Source organism: Gymnoscopelus microlampas, assembly GCF_963454915.1.
Source record: "Gymnoscopelus microlampas genome assembly, chromosome: 5".
Lineage (NCBI taxonomy): Eukaryota > Metazoa > Chordata > Actinopteri > Myctophiformes > Myctophidae > Gymnoscopelus > Gymnoscopelus microlampas.
Window position 1 is genome coordinate 6,248,387 of NC_139942.1, and position 7,654 is coordinate 6,256,040.

At 40.1% G+C, this 7,654-nt stretch overlaps 1 long non-coding RNA gene across 1 annotated transcript; it reads left to right on the plus strand.

Moving 5' to 3' along the window:
• The first annotated feature begins 4,427 nt into the window (after window positions 1-4,427).
• Window positions 4,428-6,380, plus strand: LOC311045524. Its single transcript, XR_014600778.1, has 3 exons — window positions 4,428-4,511; window positions 4,890-5,006; window positions 5,932-6,380. It is a non-coding gene; the product is annotated as an uncharacterized lncRNA (long non-coding RNA).
• Window positions 6,381-7,654: the final 1,274 nt, after the last annotated feature.

A 7,654-nucleotide genomic window follows, 5' to 3' on the forward strand; every position in this document is an offset into this window, starting at 1 on the left:
ATTTTTTGGTTAAAACAAAAAGTATTTTGTTAAAAGGTTAAAACACTATATTCTGATAGTAATCATTGCTATAGAGTGTTTGTTCAGTAACAGATGTCTCCCTGTCTCTCCAGCTCTTTAATAAACAGAAAACACATTTTTCGGTAGGTGTCAAAATCTCAGCCAATCAGGAGAAAGTACCAATTTTTAAGCTTAATTTGTAAAGTGTTCCTGTTCCAATTTTGCCTGCTCATTTCTTAGTGTCATCACTTCCAATTTCACTTGTTTAATCTGTATCCTGATTGAGTTCTCTGTCCTGGTTGGATAAAATTGGAAATGAAACTGAAACTGAAACGAAAATGCATTTTCTGTTTTATAAAGAGCTGGAGAGACAAGGAGACTCCTAATACTGAACAAACACTCTATAGCAATGAGTACTATCAGAATATAGAGCTATTTAACACTTATTTTAACCAAAGCAAATCACTTACCCTACCTTTAATAAATGTTTTTGAGTATCTGTCATTTATTTATTTACTTTGAAAATCTGCAAACAATGCATTGATAATATACTTTGCAAGTTGTGCTTTTGAATACTTTAGTATTTTTAAAAGCAAGTACTCCAATCAGGGCAGGAATTTCACTGCGGCCACGACGGCCATGGCCAGTGTTGCCCCTCCCTTTGGCCGTGTGGCCCTTAAAAAGTACATGCACCACGGCCACAGTTAGGGTTGCCAACATCCAGAACTGGAGAAACGGGACACATGAGCGCGCGTGCATGGGTCCCCCGTGCGCGCGCGCGCGATTTTTTTCGGGTTTCCCGCGGATAAAGTTACTTTTTTTTGTTACTTTATTTCGGTTTTAGGGTTAGGGTTAGGGTTGGGAACAGAATGACATGCCACACAAACAATGATGCCGTTCCCACCGGAGAAAATCTCACACACACACACACACACAAGCACTCGTGCGAGCACTGTGCCTGCCCTGTCAACTGAGCGGTCCTAGCGCCCATCTCATAAAGCACACAAACACGCAGCCAGACACTGCAGTGTGCGCAAACAGAAATATATTTTTTATTTTTCCCTTTACACCGGAGTCCGCTACAAACAAAGTCCCGTACGGGACACGCCCCTTTTGGCTCAAATACGGGGCGTCCCGGCTAATACGGGACTGTTGGCAACCCTAGCCACAGTGGCCGTGGTGCCCCCTGACTGCACTGCCCACGCTGATTTAACCGTCTGCGCTATCTTCCTTTCAATACGGTAGACACCAGTTGTCTGGTTGAGATTCAACATCAAGTGAAACGCTGCACATAAGCAGACAGTGGTAGGTTTGATTTCGAGCCTATATTCCAGCTTAAAATGCGTGGAAGCCAAGCAAGGCTTTAGAGAGAGAGAGAGAGAGAGAGAGAGAGAGAGAGAGAGAGAGAGAGAGAGACCCGACGTTTGATCAACAGAAAACAGCAAGTCTTAATATCAAGCAAGCAATAGAAATGAATAACTGTAAAGTGCAAACAAATGAAAAGTTTAGGCTATCAATATCATACAAAAGTAGAGGGAGGCTGACTGTGACCTCGCCGCTCTGATGGACAATAAATAAATAATCCTTTTGCAACAACATGTTCTGTTCCTTTGTCAACAATGACAATTTGACATTGTTTGAGTCCATTTCTGGTCCTCAGCTCCTCATTTAAATGAATTGCCTTCACCTGTTGTGCGGCTGCGCAACAGGGCAGATCACCCTGCCAGCCCAGGTTAACCTACCCAGGTCATAGTAGCAAATCAGAATGAAATCTGATAAAAACTGACTCATATACAGAATCATCTAGGCTATATATTGTCACTGTCAGATGGAAAACCTGTTCCCTTTTAAAAAATATTATTTAAAAATAATTTAAAATGGTGAAAATAGCCAATCTACAAGCTATGATTATTAATAATTAAGAAATACTATATTTCAAATAGTGAAAAATCAACTAAAGTCATAATTAGTGCAAGTTCAATCACATTTCATTTGAATGAAAATACATAGAATCTCTAATCTGTGAATCTAATGTGTCCAAGGCTGAATGTGACAAATATTGAGACCAATAGGCTATGACTTATTGGTAATTTGACAATACATTATTTTGTGAAATAAATGGGTTGTATTTCATATATAGTTAAACTATTCTTGTACTATATTACAATTAAAGCATCCTTAACCTTCACGTTAAATTAATTATTTCCGTGGACTTAAAATACTGTTTTATTTGATGGCCTTCCTGCCATGGCATTTGACCTTTGTGCCCTCAAAAAATGTACAACACCAAAGGTCAAGTGGCTTTGCCCCTAAAATGACGAAATTCCAGGCCTGACTCCAATACTTAAGGACCCACTCCACCCAAAATTTGACTCAGCAACTTTCAGTAGTCATGGACCACGAGTATCTACAGTATACTTTGACTGAACTATTGGAGTTGAGTACTTTGTTCACCTTTGACTTTATAGGGCAACGGACACTCTTGATGAAGGTCCAGTGGGACCGAAACGTCTGTCAATTTGAATAAAAGCAGAGGCTGCTGAGCAAGAGCAGTGTGTGGGATTTTCTGTTCATGAAAATATTTTATTCATGTTTGCTTAAATATAAAATGAATAAATAAACTAAACCAAATTGTCTGAAATTGAAAATTAAAACCAAAATTTAAAACTTTAAAGACGGGGTGCCGTGATTTTCAGTGATAATCATCAGGTATTATGGTTATACTAGGAGGAAGATTTTTTTCAAAAAAAGTGTACAGAAATTGTTAAAATTATGTTTTTTTATGTGGACACGCCTCCAGTTCATTAAGTATACCTGGTTCTCACCTTAGCACATCCTCCACCACCTTAGCACCACCCACCTGTCCTAGTTCCTCCTCCTCCTCATGCCCACACCTGTTGTGTTATGATAATGAGGGGGAGGGTATGTTTTTACTATGTCACTAAAGCGCTGTTTCTCTATTGGCACGTTTGACCCTCAAGGTTTCAGCCTCCAGGTAGAAACTCAAAATAGTCAGAGAAGACATAAAACACCATAAAAACAGTACCAGGGGGCTTAATGAAGTTCTATCAACCTCATAGACACATGAAAAACAGAAAAAGTGCAAAACCATGGCACCACCTCTTTAAGACCTTGCTCATCACTTTGATTTCCTCATTCTTCCTCATTACAATGTTTCTCTTTCAGACTCATTTGGTTGCCATGGTGACAGTCATCTTGCTCATATCGGAAGGTGAGTAAAAAAGAAAATCTCAAACCTGTGTAGTTGTCTGAGTCATAGTGTCGGGGGCTTTGTCAGAGTACCCATTGTACCCGTCTGTTTGTGTCCCTTTTGTGGCAAGATAAGAAGATATCTGTACATGTCTGTCTACCATACAGAGATCGCTGATGTCATTAGTATGCTTTATGCTTACACCCTGTCTATTGGCATGCCCATATGGGCCTATTGGTTGGATCGGTGGTGGCTGGCACCACACTCCCTCGAGTCTTTGCCGATGCACTAGCCGAGTTTGAAGTCGGTCGGTCCCATGTATGCCCATGACCTATTGTGTGCGGTCGGATTTGTGTCTTTGGATAACAGGATATCCATATATGCCTATACTGTATATGGGCATATCGGGTTTGTTTATGGCTATGTCTGAGTCATAGTGACATGCCTATATATGGGCATATCGGGTTTGTTTATGGTTTTGTGTGAGTCATAGTGAAATGCCTATATATGGGTGTACCATGTTTGTTTATGTACTGTATATGTCTGAATCAAAGTGACGTGGCCGTGATCTTGCCTACTGTATATGGGTGTAAGGTGTTTGTTTATGGTTATGTCTGAGTCAGAGGGACGTCAGAGGTTAAATACTTATTCATTATCCGCAATGTATATCTTATTTATTGTTGTCCTGAAACTGGCATTGTTACTAAATATGCTGTGGTAATGTCAGATGAAACCAAACCAAAACAGGTTTTACTCATATGTACCTGTATAGTATACTATATACTGTACCTTGAAACACTTGGCTTGGTTTGATAAATCAGACAACTGAAGTTAAATCACACACTGCTCCCAATACACATGCATGGTGGAATGTGTTTACGACTGTCTTCTACCTGTTGTCTCAGGGTATGCTTTGAAATGCCATGAATGCATCCCTGGACCTTCAGGAGTCTGCCATGAAACACAGCGAGAATGTGATGATTCCATGATGAACTGTGCTGCAGCACATTTCACAGTACCTGTGGGTAAGTGAAAAAGTGATATAACCTCAGTATTTTATTTTTGTGAGGTAAGACTCTGTCATAAATAACAGTCTCTCTCTAGTATGATTAAGACATTATTTGGCAGAGAGCCATAGACAATCTTTTTCACTTGTTTGTTTCAGGTAAGCTTAAACAGGAATTTAATATTAGGTCTTGCGTGATAGATACTGGCTGTTATAACGGCTCATTGAACTTTGGATTAATGGGATACTTCAATTGCTGTCACACTGACCTCTGCAATGACCCATATCCCACACGTAAGTATCCTACAGTACAGCCATATTCTAATCTATGTTTGATTAACAATAACCACTGTACTGTACATCTAATCTATGTTTGATTAACACTATAACCACTGTACCGTACATCTAATCTATGCTTGATAAACACTATAACCACTGTACTGTAAATGTATGGATGGGAAGAACAACACAGTCTGCAGTTGGTTTAAATGTTACTTTAGCACTTTATTCACTGTATCATTATTTAATACACGCACATGCGTGTATTAAACAGGTTATAGTGTATGGAATAATATTCAATCATTATCCCTTTGTGAACTTGCCCCTCCCACCCCCACCGGTCTGCACCGTCCTGATCATCAATATAACATTTAAAAAAAATAACCCTTACAGCTCCTGTCAACCCTTCTCCCACTGGTTTGAAATGCTACACTTGCAATGACAATAACTGCTCCAACCTTGCAGTACTGCAATGCACTGGGGATCAGGATCACTGCGTCTCAGGAAAAGGTAATGGAGCTATTTCTATGACTGCCTCTCCTTTTTAACCAAAAATGTCACATTCCTCAGCTCAGAAGAATGTTCAATGATTTTTCTGATTATTTCTAGAGCATTACGTACAGACAGTAATGAGCCGTACTACATATTGCATGTGTGTTGGTTTGCTATGTGATAAAGAGTTATGTTGGGGTTGGGCCCAGTTTTGCCAAATGGGAAATCTTCAATTATCGTACCAGAGGCTTAAAATTATCGTATTAATTTGAAAGAAAACTATCGTACACAGACAAAAATGATAAATCACAGGTGTAAATATGTAATTTCACGCAAACGAATCACATTCATTCAAGAAACAACCTTGTTTGAGACTCCTACGAGATAAAAACGCATCACATATGCTGTGTGGAAGCAGGCAACTTCCTGGACCTTACACAAATAAAAGCCTGAAACTGGACTGGAAAGACGCAACCGGTGATTTCCTGACTTATTTTGAAAAGCCTAATCGGATCCTGAAGCAGCAGCCAGGGAATTTAGTAAATTCACTCACTTTTTTGTGATATGACAAAACTATCGTACATTTGGGCATTTTGAGAATTGATCGTGCGTACAGAGGGTAAAAGTAAAGTACAAACACGATAAGTATCGTACATCTGGCAACACTGGTTGGGCCTCAGTTTGAGGGTGCATAATGATTGGTGGTTGCAGGGTGGGGGGATGGGCTTCAGGTAGATTATATATTCTCTGGTGTGTGCTATGACCAAACAATCACCTGAATTAGCATTTCAGATAATAAAGTTGCGTAACGTGTGGATGCCACTCACAACAGGAGTGAGTTGTTTGCAACCCTGGGGGCAGGCTGGTTGGAGAACATTTAACTAAGACCAATCACAGTAAGAAGCAGGTATTAAAGTAATGTGTTTCTGTTTTGTGTTCAAAGGGGAACTCTTAGGTCAAGAGATGATGGGGAAGGGCTGCACCTCTAAGAGCATATGTGGCATCAGTCTTATCTTTCCTGGAATCGGGGAAATAATTGAATCAAGATGCTGCAAAGGTGACTTGTGCAACGGTGCCACAATAAGTACTGTTAGCCTCTTGTTCCTGGTAACACCAGTACTGTTAGCCTCTTGTTCCTGGTAGCACCAGTACTGTTAGCATCTTGTTCCTGGTAACACCAGTACTGTTAGCATCTTGTTCCTGGTAACACCAGTACTGTTAGCATCTTGTTCCTGGTAACACCAGTACTGTTAGCATCTTGTTCCTGGTAACACCAGTACTGTTAGTATCTTTTTCCTGTTAACACCAGTACTGTTAGCATCTTGTTCCTGGTAACACCAGTACTGTTAGTATCTTGTTCCTGTTAACACCAGTACCGTTAGCATCTTGTTCCTGGTACTCTGTTTCTGCTTCATTTTGCTCCTTATCTCTGTATGATCTCTAAACTAACTCAACTTTCATACAATCAACTCCAATTTGATGAGTGTCAGTTAAACATATCACCATCAAATGTGAAAACTATTAAACAATAATCATAATATGTACTGTAAACACAAGTACATTTACTAGACATCATTAAATCACACTGAAACATAAACTGGGTAGTGTCTCATTTGTGTGTTTACTCTAGTATTTCAGAAATATCTGTGATTTAAAGAGAATGCTAGGCAATGCAATTCTTGTTTATACAATAATCTATTGGACAATTTTGGTCAGCTTGTGCAAATGTACCTTCAGTTTCCTGTTCTTAGATGAAAGGCATGTCACCTGGTGTGGTGTTCAGCTGCTGTAGACCATCTACCTCAAGGTTCAACCTGCTCTTCTGCATAACTCAGAGGTAAGGAGTGGTTATTTGAGTTCCAGTTGCGTTTCTATCAGCTCAAACTAGTCTGGCCATTCTCTTCTGACCTCTGACATCAACAAGGCCTTTTTGTCCGACAAAACTGCCACTCACTGGATACTGTATATGGACACCAACCCCCAGGCCACGTTCAAAGTCACTTAAATTACCTTTCTTCCACTTTCTGGTGCTTTGTTTGAACTGCAGCAGATGGTCTTGACCAGTGTGTTCTAGTTTTTTTCGGAGGGCATACGATATGTCTGACATGCGCATGGTCGTGGTCAATGGATGAAATGGTCAGCCTATTACAGAGCTAAGCTTTTTTTCAAAAAAATCTGCACGTCATACTACATATATAGCGTAACACGGTACAACACTCCACTGGTCTACAAGCCTAAATGCAGAGGCCCAACATTGAGTTGCTACCGTATGATTGGCTGATTATAAATTTGCGTTAATGTGCAACGTTATTAGAGGTGTGTGTCTAATAAAGTGGATGGTCACATTATACACAATGACATTTAATGTGAACAAAAACATTTATTCTGAACCTTTTTGATAAAATCATGTAAACATCCGTTTCTGTTTGTGTGTGTGTGTGTGTGTGTGTGTGTGTGTGTGTGTGTGTGTGTGTGTGCGTGTGCGTGTGCGTGTGCGTGTGCGTGTGCGTGTGCGTGTGCGTGTGTGTGTGTGTGTGTGTGTGCGCGCACAAGAGTGAGTGTGAGAGTGGGTGGTTGTGGATTTCCGTCTTGTGAAGTGTTGTCAAGGTGATTTCTCGATTTCAACGAGGGGAAAAAAGCTTTGTTTTTCTTGCAGCAGCAAAAGC